This window comes from Fundulus heteroclitus, chromosome 24, assembly GCF_011125445.2.
Source record: "Fundulus heteroclitus isolate FHET01 chromosome 24, MU-UCD_Fhet_4.1, whole genome shotgun sequence".
NCBI classification, from domain to species: Eukaryota; Metazoa; Chordata; class Actinopteri; order Cyprinodontiformes; family Fundulidae; genus Fundulus; species Fundulus heteroclitus.
The window spans coordinates 3,166,220-3,185,762 of record NC_046384.1 but is presented as its reverse complement, the minus strand read 5'-3'; the positions used below and the strand labels follow the sequence as shown (position 1 = coordinate 3,185,762).

At 38.0% G+C, this 19,543-nt stretch overlaps 1 protein-coding gene and 1 long non-coding RNA gene across 2 annotated transcripts in view; one reads left to right on the top strand and one right to left on the bottom strand.

Annotated features, from left to right (window-relative positions):
* The window catches only part of LOC105921678 (NLR family CARD domain-containing protein 3), a 1,041,521-nt gene that overhangs the window by 28,190 nt on the left and 993,788 nt on the right, over nucleotides 1-19,543 (bottom strand). The window lies entirely within an intron of this gene.
* LOC118557888 lies at nucleotides 5,389-5,928 on the top strand. Its single transcript, XR_004928081.1, has 2 exons — nucleotides 5,389-5,626; nucleotides 5,725-5,928. It is a non-coding gene; the product is annotated as an uncharacterized LOC118557888 (long non-coding RNA).

The window sequence follows — 19,543 nt, the reverse complement described above, 5'->3', positions numbered from 1 at the left end:
TAGAAGTCCTTTATCCTGAACTAAAACAGACATCCTCTTATACATGCAGTGCTGCGCACATTCATCATGTGACATGTGTCTACACGAAGAGCCTTTTGTCTGAAGACGTGTGACAAAGACTGCCAGCTGTTTGTTAGCGATTAGCAGCTAGCATTAGCTTGCTCAAACTTCCTTATTTATCAAAGGTTTAATGGTTGCAAAGGAAAAAAGAGTTTTCAAAGCTTACTTTTTGGTTAGCTATGCCCACCCCTGGTTCTGATCAGGTTCTCTTGCTGGAACTGTCTTGCGCATGCACAGTTATTTAAAAAGCTACATGGGAGTTTCTTATATACATTTCCGGAAAGATCTTCCACCATAGCTTTAAGGCAAACTATACATTTTTTTGCCACAAAAATTAGGCATCTTTCACTGTGGAGAGGAGTAGGGAGTTTGCAGACATATAGAGCTAATGAATTAATTGTAGGCTGCAAGTGGAAAGCAAATAACTTAACAGCTGTTAAAAATATTGACAGTGGGGGTACTCAACCTACCAAGGACAATGATGGTGCAGTTCTACTCCTCCATCATTGAGTCCATCCTCACCTCCTCCATCACCATCTGGTACGCTGGTGCCACCGCTAAGGACCAGAGCAGACTGCAGCGTGTCATCCGGTCTGCAGAGAAGGTGATTGGCTGCAATCTTCCATCTCTCCAGGACCTGTATGCCTCCAGGACTCTGAGGCGTGCAGGAAGATTGTGGCTGATCCCTCGCACCCCAGTCACAGACTATTTCAGTCACTTCCCTCTGGCAGGAGGCTGCAGTCTATCAGGACCAAAACCTCACGCCACAAGAACAGTTTTTTCCCATCTGCTACCAGCCTTATGAACAAGGCCAAGAGCCGCCTGTGACACTGGACACTGCCTCTCTCCCCCGTTCAGGACTTACAAGCTTATGCGTTACATTAACGCACAGTCTACTGAGTGTATATAGCTTCTGTATATGTATCCATTTTATTTTATTTTATTTTTTATTTTATTTTTTTGTCTGCACCATCAACACCAAGTACAATTCCTTGTAAGTGCAAACCTACTTGCCGTTTAAACTTCATTCTGATTCTGATTACCTACCGTTAATAAGTTAGTTGATTTAATTCTATTCTTTACCACTGGTATACCATTGTCAAGATATACTCAGAACTAATATCACTTGTAATATCTTTCAGTGTTGTCTGCAGAACTTAAAGATGCCCCTGAAGAAGAGAATCCTGATGTGGACCAGCAGGAGCTGGAGCTTCTCTGCGTAAAGGAGGAAAGTGAAAGAATCTGGACAGGCCAGGAAGAAGAGCAACTGAATTTGAAGGAGGAAACTGAAGATACCTGGTTTCCATTAACTGTTGTTCATATAAAGACTGAAGAGGATGAGGAAAAACCAATATTCTCTTATTTTCATCAAAAGCAAACAGAAATCAGAGATTTTCCAAATAGCACTTCAGCTGACTATTCTAAAGTGAAAATTCAAGAGGATGACTCTGGAACAGCAGAATCCAACAGGAATCAAGATCTAAATACTTCTAAAGGCAATTCTGACTATTCAGAAACTGAAGACAGTGAAGACGATGTTAACTCTCATAAAGCTCAGCTTAAACAATTGTCAGACTCTGAAACTGAGAACAGTGAGGAGGATTGGAAGGAAAGCGATGTTCCCGTGTCAAGTGTAAACACTGCCAAATCTTTCAGGCAGTCTAAGTGTGGTGGAAAAATTGCCAGCAGATTCTCTCTACCGAATCACATGACATGTCATTCAAGGTCAACGACTTCAGATTGCTCCTTTAATGAGAAATGTTTCAAAGAGATGAAAACTGGGGATTCACTGAAAACAGTCGTTGCAGATGGTAAAAATTTAAACTGGAAGAAAAATCTAAATACACACAATATAATCCACACAAGGGGAAAATACTTTAGTTGTGATGCTTGTGGGAAAAGATTTTCCTTTAAGTCACTTTTAAAAAGACATACAAGAAGCCCCACAGGAGAGAAACATTTTAGTTGTGATAGTTGTGGAAAAATAGTCTCCCAAAAGTCACATTTAAAGAAGCACAAAAGAAGCCTCACAGGAGAGAAACCTTTTGGTTGTGATGCATGTGGTAAAAGATTTTCCTCAAAATCAGATTTAAATAAACACACCAGAATACACACAGGAGAGAAACCTTTTGGTTGTGATGTTTGTGGGAAAAGATGTACTTCAAAATCAAACTTAGACTCACACATGAGTATCCACAAAGGAGAAAGGCCCTTTGGTTGTGATTCCTGTGGAAAAGCATTTGCCATCAAGTCACGTTTAAACTTACATATGAGAATTCACATGGGAGATAAACCTTTTGGTTGTGATGCATGTGGTAAAAAATGTACCTCAAAGGCAGATTTAACCCGTCACATGAGAATCCACACAGGTGAGAAACCCTTTGGTTGTGGTTTTTGTGGAAAAAGATGTATCTCAAAGTACAATTTAACTGTGCATATGAGAATCCACACAGGTGAGAAACCCTTTGGGTGTGATTCTTGTGGAAAAACATTTGCCATCAAGTCACGTTTAAAAACACACATGAGAATCCACATGGAAGAGAAACCTTTCAGTTGTGATGTTTGTGGAAAAAGATGTTCTTCAAAATCAAACCTAGAGTCGCACATGAGAGTCCACAAAGGAAAAAGACCCTTTAGTTGTGATGCTTGTGGAAAAGGATATACCTCAAAATCAAAGCTAACCATACATATGAGAATTCACACAGGTGAGAAACCTTTAAGTCAAATATAAACCACCGTATTATAATTAATTGAAGAGAAAACTAAATTCTTGCTGTTTCTGATTGTGGAAAAGATTTAAGCAGTATGTAAGTCCCTTTTAGACCATATGGTGTGAGGAAGAGGAAGTAGAGGGCCCACAAAAATCTTTCTTATAAATATATTATCAAAGACGGCTCAGGCAAAATCCCAGACCTTTATCTGGCAGTTCTACAGATATGTCTCCCAAAAATCATAACAGTTATCTCAATGGTCAAAGCGAGGAACAAAGATAAGGAAGCATATTATCCATCGAACACAGAACCAGCTTTGTGCTGTTTTAAGAACATTTATTCTTTGTGAGCTTTTACAATATCATGCCTTTTATTCACATACATAGTTGTGGTAAGCCTCTTACACGTCAATATATTAAGACATTTAAACAGATTAAGTGAATTTAGAGCTGGAAAAGTGATGGAAATACTTATTAATCAGAATAATATCCAAACAAAATAACACAAGATCATTGTTTTAGCATTACATTCCAATTTTAGGTCCATCCATCCATCCTCTAACACGCTTATCCATTTGTGAGGTCGTGAGGGGTGCTGGTGCCTATCTCCAGCTGTCAATGGGCGAGAGGCGGGGTACACCCTTGACAGGGAACAACAGATAACTCATTGATACTGAGAAAGTCACAAATGTGGCACACATAAACAATGCGTGTGCTGCCCGGTCATTGTGTGAGAGTTGAGAGCCCTGAGTGTTTAATCCCTGCACACTATTAGGGTTCTTGGCCCTGTGGCTTGTTTTTTTCTCTCTGGTAGCTTAGAACGGAGATTGTTGCCATACCTTTGATTGTTGTCATGATCCTCCTAGGTGTCATGTTGAAGTTGAGCGAATCTGTTTTGTAGAGGAATTCCAACATTTTCAGCTAGGTTCACTCCTATCATTTGTTGTGAGTACAGCCGTTGTTGTCTCTTTTTCCCCAGGACAGCTAGAACACTTCTCTGTAATATCAGCCAGTTTTCATTGTCTAGGTGTGGGCTTCCTTGATCTTTTGGCCTTGGACACAGAGTGGTCCAGGGAGAGCTGTTGGGGGGGTTTATTCTCATTTATTGTTGCTTGTTCGCTGAGTTGCTGGGCTGGTGATCACAGTTTGGAATCACAGGCAGGGTTTTTTCAATTCCATATGCGGCATTTACATCAAAATTCACTTCAAGTCGACGGATTTTCTCCTTCATAACAGCTATTTTCTGTAGAAGCTTGTCTAAGTCCTCTGTGGTGAAGGGAGGCACCTTGTGCTGTTTAGCTCTTAGATTGTTCTTCCCCATATCTACTTCAATTCTTTCTTTAACAGTATTTTACCTGAGAAGTCATTTTAACCCCTCGGGGGTGTAAAGAGGCCTCTTGTGTGGATTAGCTGAAAACACGGGAAAAAATTAATTGTTTTTTCCCGTGTTTTGGCTAGTTTTGGCTAAGAGATAAAAAGTTAAAGGCAGAAATATCCAACAAAGCAGTCAGCAGGGAAAAAAGGAGCAATAGGTAAGATACTTGCAGTAAAATAACAAAAGTCATTCTCATTTGTCACCTGGGATGGAAGTAATCCTCCATATAAACAATCGGTTCTCTCATCAATAATGTCATAGTCACGTTTTTCTCTTTTCAAAATTAGAGGTCCGGTCCAGAACTACTTCAGTTCAGAGTGTAGTCCACGTTTACTTCTTGGTTCCTGAGCCAATCATGAAAGTTCCCAGGGTTCCCAAAACAGAGCGCAGCATTTGGTATTTTATTTTGGCAAAAGAGCAGCAGCCTGCAGACATAGTAAGAGAAGCAGACCAGAAATAGAACAGAACACAACATCATTGACCTGTCCTGTGTAAATAAAAAATACATTTTATGTGGTTTCACATCTGCAACAGACCGTTTAGAAACAGCAGGCTGTGTGTATGTGTTGTTCTGATTTGACCCACTAGGTGTCAACAGTACTTTAAGATTAATCAGTTTAACCACATCATGAAATATCCTTCTGGAGCTGCATTCATAGGATTATGGTCACCAAACACTCCTCCCATGCTGCTAAAATCCAATCCAAAGCTTTTCTATTCTGACTGGCCATCCTGCTTGCTTCATTAAGTTGTTTGCTATACAACTTCAAAACCCTGAAGTTTATCAACCTCTGTTGGTTGAAGTAGACGGGTTATCCACTCAGCATTTTTATTAGGTGTAATCCATATTAGAATAGATTCATTTTTTATTTTTTTTATTATTATTATTTATTTATTTATTTTTTCTTTCTTTCCCATCTATCTTTTTTGCTGTTCTATCTTCTATCCTTGATAACTTGGGGTGGGTTGGGTCAGGGTATCACTGTTTTTGTTGTTTTTATGGTTACATAAATTATAGTTGGGCAGCTGTACTCTGGAATTTATTTGTAACTGCAATCTTGTTTGGATTCATTCACTAATGATGTCATTGTAGAAGATCTCAAAGCCAGCGTCTACCGACGCCAATTAGTCATTGCAGTCTGATCGATGTTCTGCATATCTTTGTATTTTGATAACTGTCCTGCAGTTTTGTTAATTTGTTGAAAACAATAAATATATATATATATAAAAAAATAGATTCATTTTTATTTTTGCCTTTCTGATAATTTTACTGCCATAATTTCAGTTGATGTATTTTCCTTTGCATTATGCAGATTTATGTCATTGAGTCCCTTATTTTGAAAATCTAAGGAGGGAACTTTGTTGGGGCAAATTGGTTCTGCTGGCACACCTGTGATAGGTACACACCTGTGTGAGAGGCTTGCCAGTTGTGAAGCGTGAGATGGGTTATAGCCAGAGGGGCTGCTTTGAGTTGGAGAAAGGTCCACACTCCATACCAGTTGGTGGCGGTAATGCTCACCAAAACATTTTTTGCCAACCGCCAATAAAAATCAAGAAGAAGAAGAAGAGTTGGAGAAAGTCAAAGGATGCCTGATTGGTTGATTTCCTCATTTCTACTTCTACGCATGGGTCAGCCAGCATGTATGTTTACATGTTATGTAACTTTATTTGTTTTGCTGTCTTGCTGTTACAATGAGTTTATGTTGTATTTTAGTTCATGTGATGCTGTAACAATCAAGACTGTACATCCCAAAATAAAGTCAACATCATGCCATCAGTAAAACAAACTCTTTATTGACGCAAGAAGAGGTGGAAGTGATAACAGGACATGTCTCCAAACATTAATTCCCTAGTCCATGTGTGTGATTGGAAACTTCAATCTGACTTTTGTTTCTTCCTGCCAGAGTGGCCTTTCAGCCCATGTCAGTACAGTACTTGTTTTACTGTGGATAATGAGACACTCTGAGTAGCGTCAGCCAGGGGCCTGTTTCAGAAAGGAGATTAAGTGAAAACTCTGAGTATGTTAACCCTGAAATGAGGGAAACTCTGGGTTTTCTGTTTCAGAAAGGGAGGTAAGTTAAACCTGAGAAAGCAGAGTAAGTCAAGCCCATTTCTTAAAGAGAGGTAACTTATACTCAGAGTCAGTTACCATGGCAATTTACTCTGTGAACCTAACCTGGTCGGGAGCAGGTTTTCTTCAGAAAACCCAGAGTTTATTTTGGTCTCCTCCCCTTTTTTAAAGCAGAAGTGGTGTTTAAACACCTCATTGATTCTTTGGGGACATATTCATTGGGCACATTTCAGTCACGCAGAGCGCATCAAAGGGAATTAAATGGCATGTCCATTTATGGATGATCCTGTTGACGAAGAGGCTGTATTACTTCGTAGGGAGTTACATTTACGTCGGGAAAGGATTTTGAGGCCCAGAGTGGATTTTTTTGTCATATGCCTATCCTATCACAGCAATTTATATGATGTGATATTTGCTAAAAAAAAAAAAGAAAACAAAAAAAAAGATTTTAAAATAGTTTCAATATTTCCTAGAATTCACCTCTAGCTTTAGTTTCAGAATGTTGATTTCCAGATCTGCCTTTTGGATCTGGCGGTCCAAGTATACAAGTTCTTTGCTGTTTTTTTCTATCTTTTTAATAAGAAGAAGTCTATATAACTCCTTAACTGGCAACTGAAAATACATTAGATTAGAGTTACATCATGAATGTAGTCTAAAATTCAGAATGAAACTGTGGCATTTACTGTAAATCACTGAACTGTGTCCATCTGTGCACCAGAAGTTGATGGACCTTCCTCCTGCCGTTCTTCCATAACTCTGGGGGGTAGAGATAAGAATGACCATTTATAGATATAGACTTGGATTCTATAGGCTACTCCACATATAAATGTGAATGTGTAGATTGTTTGATGTGTAGACATATAATAATAAAATTACTCCTGTACGCCTGTCTGTGGCAGCAGAAACGGTTTTTTCATTCCCATCATCCTGTGAAGCTGAGCATTTCATAGAGTACACTTTATAATACTATTTGTCATAATTGATGGTGTATGGAGTAGGCTACTGACAACTGTATGGGGTACTGTTGGGACAGGAGGCTCCAAGAGGCAGATATTACCATCCGAATCTGTTGGGACCAACAAAAAACCCAACCCAAAGTAATATAAATGGAAATATCACATTCAGTCTATATAAAAAAACAACACTGTAGGTAGACCTCTTACATTTTATGAAGGCACTTAAATCTTCTGGAGTGACTGGCTCTGATGAAGTCCCTCCAGGAATTCCCTCAGCCATTGGCCTTCCAGCATTTAGGCTCAGGGCCATCTCTTCTGCTTTTGTCAGGGGTGGTGGTGCAGGTCCTCCCCCTGTTTTACGAGCCTCTGCCTTCTTTCTGTTGGCTGAGTAGAAGTCAAATGAGAATGAACATTTAGACATATGTCAAAAATGCTACACTGAATGCCATTTAGTCATTTAATGTGTCAAATGTTTGTAAAGCCAGGTAGCTACTCCTATGATGTGCTCAAGGCTTACCTGCTTGAAGTATGTTTTTATATTTCATTTTCAGCTGCTGCCATGTTCTTTTGATGCCTGCAGGATTGCACCTATCCATGGAAATTAAATTAGGTTTATTAAAATACTGTTCTTCCAGTTTCACCTCTGATATTATAACAGTTGGGTAAGTTACTCTAAAATAGTTCTTAATTACTAACTACAAATTTTCTTTTCAACAAGTCTAATTAGATTAATGTAATAATTACTGTCTCTAGAAAGTATTGGTCTACTTACTAATTAGCTTTTTTTTAAATACATGTTCAAATTCTGCATATGCTTGCATAAGCACATCCAGTTCTGCTGGTGAGAAATATGCACACCTTTTTTTTGTCTGACACTGTTGCCATGGTGACTCGTAATATCTGCGCTCCATTGATAATGGCTTTTTATAGTTGTGGTGCATGCACTTAACTCAGAGTCAGCCAACTCAGAGTTGATTGAACTAACTCATTTCAGCTGTTCTGAAACCCAAAACTCAGAGTTTCCCATCTCAGGCTAAGTTAACTCAGAGTTCAAGTTTTAACTCAGAGTTGGTTGAACCTCCTTATTGAAACAGGCCCCAGGACCCCAGGGGAAGTATTTGTATTCAAAATAGGTAAACATTGTTTCTTCTGCGAGCAACAAGAAACAATCGAACACGTTATGGTAAGAAGTATGAAAGGAAAAGGAGGGAAATGGTCCAAAATCTTAAAATGGAAAGAATACACTTTGAATTAATAGAAATCCTTAGAAAGAATTGAAGGGATAAGTGCTATGTAATTGTTTTAGATTAATTAATGTAATTGAGAGGATTTGAATCTTATTTTGGTTTTGTTGTTTTTGTTTTGTTGATTTTGTTGTGATTTGTTTTGTTCAGTATAAATACTGTATGTATTAGCCGTTCAGATCCACACTCCATACCAGTTGGTGGCGGTAATGCACCATTTGTTGCGTCCCAACCAATAACATTTCATAAAGAAGAAGAAGAAGAACCACCCTGGAGAGGACATAGACAAACAGGTAAGTCACCAAGTCCTAACACTTCCTTTATACTCCCGCTTTGAACAGATTTTACACCACTATTGGCTTAAGTTTCTGAACAGTAGACCTTAGCTCTAAACAGCAATTCTTCTCTTTTCACAGACATCAACACTTCCTAAAGAGGAGCAGCTGTGCAGAGCCTGAAACAAAAGCTACATGCTAATTATTAAAATATCAAATATTCAATAAATAGTTAAAACTTCTTGTGTGCAAAGGGTTATTGATGTGCAAATCCATGCTCAAAGTGCTGTGCTAAATAAAGTGCAAGTTTAAAGTGCAATACAAATTACTTTTATAAAACAGTCCCAGTAATGAAGACCTCTTCATTACAAAATGCTTTAAGGAAATCAAAAGATCTCCAGGAAAAGATAATATTACTTATATTATGGTTAATAAGCTTAGTAATGCATCTAAAAAGGTTTTATTGGAATTCTATAATAAGATATGGGAAGTGTTTTTTTTTTTTTTTTTTTTACCTATGGCATGGAAAGAAGCAGTCATAGTTCCAATCTTAAAGCCAATTAGAAAGTGTAAAGGAATTTAAGTTTTTGGGTTTATGGTTGGATGAAAAACTTACTTGGAAAATTCATATTCAAAAAGCATTGGATAAGTGTAAGAGAGTTTTAAATGTAATAAGGTGTTTGGTGGGGAGTAAGTCGGGTGCTGAAAGAAAAGCATTGAAAGCAATATATATACCCAATTTAATAAGGTCGGTATTTCATTATGGCATTATAGCTTTTTGATCAGCATCAGAAACACTACTTTAGAATTTAGATCCAGTATCAAGCCTTGAGATTATGTACAGGAGCTATAAGAACAACTCCGCCAGCTTTACTAGTAGAAATGGGAGAGTTACCACTTCATCTTAGAAGATCACAGTTAAAGACTTATGATTGGTGTCATTTAAAGGGACATAAGGAAAATCATCCATGTCAAGATACTTTAAAACCTAGTTGGGAAAAGGAAAAAAAATTATTTAAATTCTTTTGATTGGGATATAGAAAATATAAAAGACTTTGATTTAGCTTATACAAATATCGGTCAAACAGTTCCTCTTTCATCAGTTCATCCGTCTTTATTTCCTAATAGTGTTGTTGATTTTACTGTGTTGGAGAAAAGCGAAAAGAAAAACCTTTTAGATTCAAATTCAGTACAATCATATTTAGACAATAACTATTATGGATATGTCCAAGTTTATACAGATGCTTCCAAAAACTCTAATGGCAATAATGTGGTGTCATTTATTGTTCCAGAGTTCAACATTAAGAAAGGTAAAAGAATTTCTGATGGAGTGTCAGTTTATACAGGAGAAATTATGGGAATCATTTTAGACTTAGAATGGATTGAGGAAGTTCGTCCTCTGAGAAGTGATTCAAGTCCATCATTATAATCATTAAAAAATAATCATTCTACTAGTAGATCAGACCTTTTATTAGAGATTTATTAGAGATGCTATTCCTTCAATCAATAATGCAAATGTGCATCACATGATTTTTTACAGTAGGCCTATACAGTATGTGTTTAAAGACCTTATTTTAATAATTTTATTTTACAATTTTGGAAACAGCTACCGATTAAAGTAAATTTGAAAACATTGACTTGAGTTTTTTTAATTTCTTTTTTTTAACCGAGAAATCAGAAGTGACGTGACAGTGGTCAGACCAGCCTCCCTGGCTGCAATGCGCGCTCCCGACACGGGGAACAGAACTGCGCACAACACCGGGTCCTTTGTCCTCGTTTTGCTGTGAGGCCAGAAGCGGGAGTGTTGGTGAGGCTGAAAGAGCAGCAGCTGCTGCAGGTGATGAAGTCTGGAAAGAAGTCCAGCAGCTGGAGGCACAGCGGAGAAACTGGAGGGAAGCAGGAGCTCAAAGAGCGGCAGGACGCAGCAGAGGAGACACCAATGATGGGGGATGTTTTCCAGCCCAGAGTTCTGCTGCACCCATCAGGTTTGGAGATTTCCTTCTTCATGCTAACTGTGTGGATGGAGCTAAAGTTTAGGAGCCGTTTTCAGCAGCTGATGGATTCATCCTCTTCATCACAACTCGTTGCAGGCTTTCCCCCAGAAAACTGGCTAAGCCTGCTGCTCTGCTTAGGAGCTGCTAATGCTAGCTTAGCATGTAGCTTAGGAGGTGCTAATGCTAGCTTAGCATGTAGCATAGGAGGTACTAATGCTAGCTTAGCATGTAGTTTAGGAGGTGCTAATGCTAGCTTAGCTTGTAGCTTAGGAGGTGCTAATGCTAGTTTAGCATGTAGCAACATTCAACATCAAGTTCTTGTCTGTCTCAGAATCAGAATCAAGTTTAATCCCCAAGTAGGTTTGCATTTACAAGGAATTTGACTTGGTGTTGATGGTGCAGACAAAAAATAAAATAAAATAAAATAAAGTATATATATATATATATATATACAGAAGTAATATACACTCAGTAAACTGTGCGTTAATGTAACGCAGAAGCTTGTAAGAAGCTCTTGGCCTTGTTCATCAGACTGGTAGCAGATGGGAAAAAACTGTTCTTGTGGCGTGAGGTTCTGGTCCTCATGGACCGCAGCCTCCTGCCAGAGGGAAGTGACTGAACTAGTCCATGACTGGGGTGAAGGGATCAGCTACAATCTTCCTGCACGCCTCAGAGTCCTGGAGGCGTACAGATCCTGGAGAGATGGAAGATTGCAGCCAATCACCTTCTCTGCAGACCGGATGACACACTGCAGTCTGCCCTTGTCCTTAGCGGTGGCACCAGCGTACCAGATGGTGATGGAGGAGGTGAGGATGGACTCAATGATGGAGGAGTAGAAGTGCACCATCATTGTCCTTGGCAGGTTGAAGTTCTTCAGCTGCCACAGGAAGTACATCTGGGTTCTTCCAAAAAAAAAACAAAAAAAAAAAAACGCTTTTTGGTTTATCTTGTCTAAAAAGATGGTTGCATGTTTTCTTCTGGCTGTTTTTACAATGGAGGACCAGTCCTGCCATAATTGAGAATAAAAAAAATAAGAAATATTAAATCAAAACACAATAAAATAAACACTGGGACAATATGTTGCTAAAAGTATAGAATTCTGCTACTAAATGCAACAAAATCATAAAAAACATTAAATAATTGATCAATTACTCGGCTACAAACAATGTATTTGTTGTAACTGCCATATTTTATCTCTTTGTATTTAATCAAATCTCTTTCGGTTATCTGTTTTTCTTGAACTCTTTACTGTTTTATATAAATTACAAGTGATTGTGTTCCTCCACACCTTTTTCTTTTATTTTTATCTCCATCCAAAAATATTAAAAAATGTTTTTTCCTCACAAATGTATTTTTTTACCCATTATTTAATCGTCATTTTAACCCCGAAACATTTATATCTTTCCACCTATAATTCCCTCTTGTCTGAAAGTCGTTTCAAACATGGCCGCTTGTATTCTTAATAGTTAGTATCTGGCCACTGTTGCCATGGCTACAATAATGTGGTGATGGAGTAGTCAGGGTGATAAACGGTGTTGTTGTACCAAACAGGAAGCTCTTTGCAGTTTGATCAGTTTTAGTCTCATTTGTTGACATTTTGGAGGAAATAACTCCAAAATGTCAACAGGACTTTCTTCTCACCACTTGCCCATAACATCTCTAGTTATGAGACACACCAGAAAACTTGTCCTGTGGTCAGGTTGTTCCACCTGAGCTGCTGATCTCTGCAGCTCCTCCAGAGTTTCCATTGTCACCTTGACTGCTTCTCTCATTAAAGCTCTCCTTGTCCAACCCATTCTGGCAGGGCTCTGCAAACTGGCTTTGCAGCCATAAGTGGCTCTAATAACTTAATTAGCTAAAAATGATAAAGTACCTACTAATGTTTTTAAAATAGATATACCGATGCAGAATTTAGCTGTTATTAAATGTTTTAACCATATAATTGCATTGAATTCCCACAACAGAATGACCCTAAAGTCACCGGTGATCATTTCTAGGGTGAAACTGTCATTTCCTGAGGTTCAGTTTTCTCTACACTGCTGATCAAATCTTTTTCTCTAAACTGAATCTTTCCCATCGTTGTAACATTGTAAAGATCTAGTTGTTGATAAAGCATGTAATGTGTTTCAGTGTTGGCTGCAGATGTTAAAGAAGAGGCTCCTGAAGAACAGAGTCCTGAGGGGGAGCAGCAGGAGTCAGAGCCCCTCCACATAAAGGAGGAACAGGAGGAACCCGGGGCCCGTCAGGAAGGAGAGCAGCTCCTTGTGAAGGAGGAGACTGATAGCAGGTTTCCATTAACTGCTGCTCCTATCAACAGTAAGGACTGCTTTACTTTGATACCAATTCCAATACCGATAAGTTCATATTCAAAATAATCTTTGCATAATCTGCAGCTTAGTATGAAAGATAGGAGCCACATTTGGGGAGGGAGAGGGAAAAAAAAGGCATATTTCACACTTTATCCTTTAAAGGGCACAGTTTGAGATATTAAAATACCTCAGCACGAGAAAAGCACATATGACAAGACAACATTTATGCAGGGGGTTAACATTGGAGGCCTTTGGTGTCGCAGTGTGAGTGCATGTAGTGCTGAGCAGGCCAGCTGACAGCTTTGCTAGGGCCCGGGACAACGCAGTGTTTTTGCCCCTTCATCCCCTGGAAATCTCTATTGAATTTTGTGCACTAGTTGATCTTTTCTTCATCAGAACAGCCAAAATGTGGCCTTTTTTGACCTGCTGTATATCAGCCAGTCCCTAAGCTTGATGTATAATGAAACTGTTGACCTTCCGGGTTTTGTGATTTTTATTTTACTATTACAATTAAATAATAATAATAATACTAATCTTGTGTTCATAGTGTTTTTCCACCTCTTATATCTTTCAATCCTTATGTAATTTTGTCTGTGTTGTGTGCACCTGCCTGTTGCTTTAATCCTATTTATTTCCCCGTCGTAGGAAAAATAAAGGATTAGTAAATGTTATTTTATCTTTAACACTTTTTAATAGGATATATGTACTGAGTTCTTAAAAGGTCTTAATTACATTTTCTGTGTGGGCTTCAGTAACATATGATAGATAATATCTACTTTGAAAGTTGACATGAACTGCTGCTGAAGATGACCACTCTGATCTACCTGGATGTTCTCTGGAGGACTGAAACGCCTCAGTCAGTGACGTCAGTCTGTGGGTCTGTCGGGGCAATCAGAGAAGATTCGTCTCCTCTCTCTGCTTCTGCTGCCCGACGTTTTCTTGCTCGTTGTTTTTCCCGTGCTTATATAAATCTGTTATGTTTACACTGAATTTAACCGGCTTTTTACAAACCATACAACCTGATTTCATTTACAGTATTAAATTTTAGCCAAATGGCGCTTCTTTCCCTCTTCATGTTTTTCCGCTCGTGCAGTCCCTCTCTCTCTCCGAGTCTGATTTGAACAGCACCACGGATGTTTGTGTTGAGAGCAGAGTGGGCGGGCCGGGCTGAGCCTGCGTGCTGATTGGCTGGCGCCGCTGAGCCATGTAGGAGAGGGGAGGGGGAGCAGGAGATTGCCGTGAGGGAGGCTTTGATGCAGCTTCTGCAAGCAGCGCGCGTGCGCTGGTCAGAGTGTGAGTTTTGGGCCCCCCCCCCCTCTGTCCTGGGCCCGTGACAACAGACCCGTTTGTCCCCCCCTGTCGGCGGGCGTGGTACTGAGCATCAGTTGTGTGTGAGTGAATGTTGTGCAGTTTGTCCATGAACACTGTCCAGAGGCCATTGTACTTGATATGATGGAAAGTTTATCAGTCGACAGCTCAGCTCAGTGTATTGTGTTGACCAGGCAGAATCAATTCTAATCAACTGTAACTCGTTGAATATTGAACTAATTTTCAATTTTTTTCTTTTATGCTTAAAACTATAAATATTATAATTAATGGTCCAGTGCGTTTAAATAATCTTAGTTGGGTTAAAAGTAATAGAATATTTTGATAGCATAAATGTATGTTTCAAAACAAAAAGTTTTTTATTGCTACATAAACAAACACATTTGTGTGTGTATATAGATATATATATATATATATATATAATATATATATATAAGTATAATATGTTTATATATATATTAATATGTATATCTATATCCTATATATATATATATGTACTACTCCTTATATTCATGTATTATATATATACTATCATGTAGTCTGGATCTCTCTTATGTCTCTATCTCCTTCAGTCTATCTCTCTCTGTCTGTCTATCTCTCTCTCTCTCTCTCTCTCTATCTCTCTCTGTATCTATCTCTCTCTCTCTCTATCTGTCTCTCTCTCTATCTCTCTCTCTCTATGTGTCTCTCTCTCTCTATCTATCTCTCTCTCTGTGTGTCTCTCTATCTCTCTCTCTCTCTCTGTGTATCTCTCTCTATCTATCCTCTCTCTCTCTCTATCTCTCTATCTATCTCTATATATATATCTCTATATATATATATATATATATATATATATGAAACCACAGGGGAAAAAACTCTTTACAGGCCCAATTGTTTGTTTGACAAATACAATTACAGTATAAACGTTTTTTATACAAATAACTACTGTGCTGTAAAATAATAATTTTAATCATCAATACGAACTGAAGGCTTGAAATTGCGGAGTTCAGCACTGCCCCACCGCGACCCGAGTCATTGGATTAGAACGGGAGAAAATGAAAAATAATTATGAAAAAAAAAATGGAAAGTACAGTAGGACAGATAGTGACTCAAGTGTATTTCACTGCTTTTCTGACTGAGCCGCAGCATACTGACTCCGCTCTGTAGCCTTTTTTCTTCCAAAGCGCGCGGTGCAGGTGTGTTTTTTTTTTTTTTTTTTTTTTTTTTTTTTTTTTTTTTTTTCAGGAGTAGAACATAGTTATCTGTAGTTGTTGTCACTCGTTTTTGTTCTGGGCAAAAATATTCTTATAAACCGACATGCCACCATCGATTATGTTATGAATATATATATATATATATATATATATATATATATATATATATATATACAGGACTGTCTCAGAAAATTTGAATATTGTGATAAAGTTCTTTATTTTCTGTAATGCAATTAAAAGCTGAGTGTTTTTCAAGGCTCAGGAAACCCTGCAGTGTTTCCAGTTAATTAGACGATTCAAGTGATTAGTTGAATAGCCTACTAGTATACTTTTTCACGATATTCTAATATTTTGAGATAGGATTTTTGAGTTTTCTTCAGCTGTACGCCATAATCAGCGATATTAAAACAATAAAAGGCTTGCGATATTTCAGTTGATTTGTAATGAATCCAGAATGTATGACATTTCATGTTTTTTAATTGCATTACATAAAATAAAGAACTTTATCACAATATTCTAAGTTTCTGAGACAGTCCTGTATGTATGTATGTATGTATGTATATATATATATATATATATATATATATATATATATATATATATATATATATGGGTTTTACATTTTTACATCATCTGGTGAGTTTCTAGAAGGAATTGATCAGAAAATTATATCAAAACACTGTAGTTGTCATGTCATGTAGTTGTCATGTCAAAATAGTCAAAACCTCTACATTTCAATAAAATGAAGTTGTCTTACACTGTTTTTCGTACTATAAAGGATACTTAAAGTCTTCAAAGTTTCTCAAAATTTGATGATGTACCTTATAAACCGGTGTGCCTTATATATGATTAAAGTTGTGCTTACTGACTGATTTTATGTGGTACATGTGCTCAGAAATCTGTTAAAATGTGCAAGTACGACTGGTTAAGAATGAATATGCTCCACTCAATGGATATTGAGAGCATTACAGCTTGTGGCATAGTGGGTAGCGAGATCCATGTTTGGAGGCCTTTAGGTTTCGAATCTGACCCGCGGTCCTTTTTGGTCAATAAAAGCCAGCCACTAGTAGCTGCAAAAATAAAAAATAAATATATATATATATGTATAAAAAAAAGTTAATTCATGTAAGTCAGCCCGCACTCTGACTACGCGCTAGCAACAATAAACCAAGTAAGGTAATTCAATATTTAAGTTATGTTTATTTTGGCCTTATCTTAGAAACAGGGCAGTGTAGTCCATCAATATCGTGTCACCAGCACTTTGAGGTAAAAAAGCTAGTTCTACAAATAACTGTTTTTGCAGGGGTTATAACAGTCATGTCATTTTATTCTGTTTTACTGTTCTGCATGTTCTGTCAAAAATTTAGTCTAACAACATGTCCTAAATATGTCTTAATAAAAATCGGCTTTAGATCAGGCTGAGATAATAATATTTTCTAATATGCATATTTTGTAATATGCTTAACGTTTCTGTGTTCCTGCAGATATTAAGGAGAAGCCGATTGTTAAAGAAGAAGCTTCTTCAGACCACAGACCTCCTGATGACCTGCACGACCCAAAGCCCCCCCACATAAAGGAGGAACAGGAGGGAGTCTACATCAGTCTGCCAGGAGAGCAGCTCAATGGGAAGGAGGTGATTAATGCCATCAGGTTTCCAGTCTCTGCTCCTCTCATAAAGAGTCTGGATGATGAACAGTCTCTGCTGCTCTCACAGCTTTATCCAGACCAAATTAAAGGCAGAGAGCTTCCAGAAGAGAATGATGGAGAAGAATCCATCAGGATACAAGATCATGGAGATGCTTCCATTTCTTCAGAGGCTGAAGACATTGAGGATGAAGAGGACAATGATGTAGATCACCCTCTGTCTGAGCTGAAACAATTGTCAGACTCTGGATATAAGAAATGTTCTACAAAGAAAAAAAATGTTAAGTCATGTAGGAATGGCCACACAGGAATGGAGCTCAGCTGCAAAGACTGTGGCAAAACATTTAAGGGAAAATCACTATTACACAGACACATGAGAATCCACACAGGAGAGAAGCCTTTCTGTTGTGATCTATGTGGACAAAGATTTATTCAAAAAGCAACTTTAAACAGACACATGATAATCCATACAGGACAAAAGCCTTTCTGTTGTGGTCTGTGTGGTAAAAGATTTTGCGAAAAAGGAACTTTAAAGACACACATGAGAATTCATACAGGAGAGAAGCCTTTCTGTTGTGATCTATGTGGAAAAAGCTATAGTCGAAAAGCAACTTTAAACAGACACGTGATAATCCATACAGGACAAAAGCATTTCTGTTGTGGTCTGTGTGGTAAAAGATTTTGCGAAAAAGGAACTTTAAACAAACACATGAGAATTCATTCAGGAGAGAAGCCTTTCTGCTGTGATGTATGTGGACAAAGATTTAGCCTAAAAGGAAATTTAAACATACACATGAGAATCCATACAGGACAGAAGCCTTTCTGTTGTGATCTATGTGAACAAAGATTTAGCCACAAATCAACTTTAAACATACACATGAGAATCCATACAGGACAGAAGCCTTTCTGTTGTGATCTATGTGGACAAAGATTTAGCCACAAATCAACTTTAAAGACACACATGAGAATCCATAAAACACAAGACAAGGCAGGAGTTTTTGTATAGCACATTTCATTACAAGGACAATGCAAAGGGCTTTACATGATTAAAACATAGGAAAATAAAAACAGACAAATAGTTGGAATAAAATGTAGGAAAAGTGAAACAAAATAAAACAGGAAACTGGAAACTAAGAGCAAATATTAATGATTTAATTAATTAATTAATTAAATTGTAGTCAATTGGACTACAAATTTAAACTAATGATGTTTCAGGTTACAGTTTAACTAGAACAGCCAAAGGCAATCCTAAACAAATGTTTTTATAATCTGGATTTAAAATAACTCATGCACTTTTAACAGTCTTTTGGAAGTTTGTTCCAGATAAATATTATAGGAAGTCAACTTGCTACAACAAGTTGTAAAGCGCTTTGGGGTCTTCAGACTAGTTAAAGTGCTGTACAAGTACAAGCCAATTACCAGATTAGATTTGAATCAGAAGACCTTAGTGGTCTGGAGGGTTTATATACTGATAACAAGTCTGATGTATTTAGGGGCTAAGCCATCCAGGGATTTTATAATAATAATTGTTATTCCATTTTATGACGTACAGACTGCAGCTCCCAGTATGCAACCAGGTCGCTCCGACCATCCCACGAGAACCTTATCTCATTGCCATGGAAATTACATAAAAGCGTCCTACCCTCCCATCTCTGCCTTCCTTTCTAGCAAAGTGCGCCAACAGAGAAGGCACAGACAGCTGTCCCTCACGCTGGGTTTTTCCCCACGTGACACGTGATTCGATTCCAAGGTTTTTGCCCAATCAATCTTCCCTGTATTTCTACACAGGAGAGTCGCGATTCAAAAACTAGGTGAATTCCCTTTTGATCCCACTGGAAGCCGCTAACTTCCAGCGATCGACACAGACTCCACTCGTTGTTTTGTCCAAACAAGCGTCGGAGAGCACCCAGAGAACTTGGTGGTTTTTCTTTTTCCTTTTTTCTTCTGCTCCTCACGACAAAGTGACCCATGCCGACACCCAGCCTCCGCTTGGAACCACAGACCCAGGTCGAGCCGGGACTTTCTGTTTCCTAGTGTTGTATTAAGTAGAAAAATTGCTGTAACAGGGAATTATTAGTTTAATAAATAACTTGTGAAATCGTAGTTGTTTGTGATTATTTTAGTCCAGAAATTGAATGCTCTCTAAGAGCTGAAGAATTGCTTCCTTTTTGAGTTAATAACTGAATTAACTGAGACGTTTTCATTGTTTTGTGGTAAAGAAGTAAGGATTAAAACTCCAGTTGCAATTATAATTGTCTTATCAACCTTTGCTGGATAAGTCCAACCAGACAACTGGTGTTATCTAACCCTAACTGGTTAGATAACACTTTTCCAGCATAAATAAGTTTGTAACTGCTAAATAATAAACATATTGTTAGTGTTA